Genomic DNA, 4,008 nt, shown 5'->3' with positions numbered 1-4,008 from the left:
GTATTTTTTAAATTGTTTTCCTCAAAAGGACATTTTAAGAATTTAACCTTACCAAAACGACGTCATATTGAATTTTTCATCCTATTTGACGGTGAAGACTAACGGAGTGACCAAATTGTAACTGGTTGGTAGTTTAAGGGGCTACTTTATTACTTTTTGAACATTATAGAGCTAAATCGCAAATGACTGATAGTTTAAGGGGTTAAATTATATTTTTTCCAAATGTATAATTGGAAATAAGACGAGGGCTGGCACAAGATATCCTTAGATTCAAAAGGCTTTGGGTCATGTAACTAAATGCTTTTTTTTTTTTTTTTTTTGCAATCACTTGATCAAAGGACAGAGCAACGATTAATTCATGTGCCACAATAACTTTTCTCACCATCTCAACCCAATTTTCTTATGGGATTGCTCTTGATTATGCAATGGGTAGAGAAATCGAAAAGTTTCAGAGTATATTTTATAATAGTAATAAAAAAATAATAATAATAAAAAAAAAAAGGAAAGAAAGATAGAGTAATATATGGATAGAATTAAAACTTAGCATTTCTTTTAAAGTTTGAGATCCCGAGTAGACTATCACAGAGCACCCCAAAGAACACCCGAACACAGAATCAAAATCTAAGTAATATGGTCTTATTTTGATTTGAAATCGTCAAGAAAAAATAAAAAGAAGCAACCAGATTATGCATTGGAATGTACCTTTGGGTGATCGGCTTTCACAAAGATGGAAAACCCTCAAACTTAGAATCGCAGAGGAAAACCTTCAAACTCATACCCAGTCTACAAACAATCAAGCCAAAATCTATCACAGTCAAACAAAAATCAATGAAAGAGAAAGTGATAGAGAGTGTTTTGATCTGGGATTTCATCTGAAGATTGAAGCGGCCGAGAGAGTGAGAGATAGAGATAGGGTTTTGAACTTTAGTTTTGGGGTTAGGGCTGCTGGAAGCTTGAAAGAGATGAATCAACAGATTGGATTAAATCAAGTTACATCGGACGGCTATAATTATAAGATGAAAACTTTCAAATTTCAAATAATCATAATAATATAGTATAGGTAATTTCATGTGAGCTCGCTTATTAGCTATCTAATAAATGATCTTGACTATTTATTTTGATTCTTATCTTCTCATTCAATAAAGGACGTTGGATTAGCTCAATCAAGGGAAACTTACAACGATTCGGATGCACCATATAACTCCTACGCAATTAAATGGTTTACAATTGTCATCCATTGCATGCATCCAACGGCTTAGATTTCATCCCAAAATTTTGGATGGCTGAGACAGCCTGCGTGCAAACTGAGACAGCTGTAGTCTCGTAGACCGTGCATGTGTGGGGGAGTACGAGAATGAATTTATCCTCCGCGTGCGTGAGTTGGTGAATCCGGTTCCATGCGTTATCCAATAAATGATCTTGACCGTTAATTTTGATCTTTATTTTCGGATTAAATTCAAAACAACGGATTAATGAGCTCAAGGTGTTATGTGGAACACCAAATAACTCTCACGTTAGGAATGGATTACAGTTGTATTCCATTTATCAAATCCAACGGTTATTATTAAATCAATTAAAATCGGACGGTTATGATTCTAAGATGAAATATTTCAAATTTCAAATAATCGGAATAATCTAGTATGGGTGATTTTAGATGAGCTCGCCTCTTAATTATTCAATAAATGATCAAAACCGTTACAATTAAATACAAATTTGTATCAATTAAATCACAGCCGTTTAATTAACTAAAGTACGCAGCAAACCGTGCATGCAATAGTACCCCATAAAAACTCTAAAACAAAATTTTAAGTAAATACTAAATAGGTTTAAAAATATCAAAAAAATAAATAAATAGGTTTAAAAATGGTTGTATTATTTAGCATTATTTAGTAGTGTATAATGTCTAATTGTTTTAGTGTTTTAAGTCTCCTAATCTTAATTAATATATCATTAAGACAAAAACAAGTAAGTAACATATATAGACTATAGTTCATAAACATAGCTACATTACCTATTAAATTTAAATTTTGTAATTAATATATCATACACCAATACATTAAACCTATTTTTAATAACATAGTCTCATATAAATATAATGCTAGTTATACCCTTAATTAGTTAATTGTATACACATTAAATCTATGATTATTATTGATTAATAATATAGTCCATAAACATAGTTACATTCACGACTCACATTTTCACGTACTATTAGTATTATCAAATAATGTCATTATGTCACACACACTAATCACTATTATCATATTATATGTAGTATTATTTACAATTTTAATTAATATGTTATACTTAACACCATTAATGTATAACATACTAACTTACTAAATACTAAGTGACTAACTAGTAGTGTAATAGTAGTAATTAATAGTTAATATTAATAACTTATCACGTTAGATTATTTAGTTATCAACTTATCCCTAGGTTACTAACTAAGTAACTAGACTAACTAGTAGTCTATAATGTCTAGTTGTTTTAGTGTTTTAAGTCTCTTAGTCCTAATTAATATATCTCTAAGACAAAAACAAGTAAGTAAGTAACATATATAGACTATAGTTCATAAACATAGTTGTCATTAATTACATATTAAATTTGTAATTTGTAATTAATATATCATACATCAATACATCATATATGTAATAATTTATAATCAATTTTGTATATAGTGTTACATGTTAGTAACTTTGTAATAATTTCAAATCATATTGATTCATATATGATATATCATATGATTCATGTATCGTATATGTAATAATTAATATGTTAAATTGTTACAATTAAATTATAATAATGTCACACACTATTAACTAGCAACATGTAACATAATTAGTATATAACAAGTTGCTCAAGGAAACAAAAAGAAAAAGAAAGTATATAACTAATTAGTAGTTACATATTAACTACCTTTGTAGTTACTTATAACTTATAAGTTATATCATACATTCTCATTCTTATGTTTTGTAATTTAGTATATATTAAGTATTAAGTATTAACTAAGTTATTAAATTATAAAATTATAACTATGATTAATAACATATTCCATATAATGTTAATTATACTCTTAATTAATTAATTGTATACACATTCAATCTATAATTAATAACATAGTACATATAATGTTTTTATTTTTTTTTTGAAAGAAAACTGGATACTCTTCATTCATAGATGAAAAAAGAATACAAGAGCAATAGCTCTATAAAGAAAGAGCATTAAGCTCTGAAAGAACAATATTGGAAATACATATAGGAGTCTCCTCAATCCACAAATTATCCATTGTAACCCTCGATGCCTCCTTCGCCAAACCGTGAGCCGCTTCATTAGCCTCTCGCTTAATATGGCTAATCTTCCATTGACGGAGGAATCTCAAAACTAGCTTGGTATCTTCCACTAAACGCCCATATTGAAGCCAATTTTGTTCTGTTTCCCCAATGGCCTTGACAACCAATAATGAATCGCCTTCCAAAATTACATAAAAAAAACCCAAATCTCGGCGTAGTTCTGCTGCGTGTAGAGCTGCCAAACCCAAATCTCGGCGTAGTTCTGCTGCGTGTAGAGCTGCCAAAGCTTCCCCAACAGTCGATTCATAAATTGCCCCAATGGTTTTATTTTTAGCCGCAAGCACCCGTCCACCTCCATCTTTGATAATGACTCCTATATCCATGCACTTCCTATTCGAAGATACAACAATATCCCAATTTGCCTTGTAAAATCCAAGTGGAGGAGCTTGCCACTTCAATCCCGTCCCATCAATATTATCTACTACTAGGACCGATTCCTTAGCATTTGCCTGTGTGTATTGCGCCAGCCTTTGTCACGCCCCTGAATAAGGTGAATAGGGGAAACGTGAATTTAAAAGAAAATCACAACAATTAAGGAACAATTATCAGAGATCATTACATTAATACTAAGTAGCAAGTAAAGATAGGAAGTCAAAAAGTTATATAGAATTAGTGGTTTTCTATGAACATTTGCAAAAATCTCGTTTATATGAGC

The sequence above is a fragment of the Corylus avellana genome, chromosome ca2, assembly GCF_901000735.1.
Source record: "Corylus avellana chromosome ca2, CavTom2PMs-1.0".
Lineage (NCBI taxonomy): Eukaryota > Viridiplantae > Streptophyta > Magnoliopsida > Fagales > Betulaceae > Corylus > Corylus avellana.
This window is presented reverse-complemented; position numbering follows the sequence as displayed.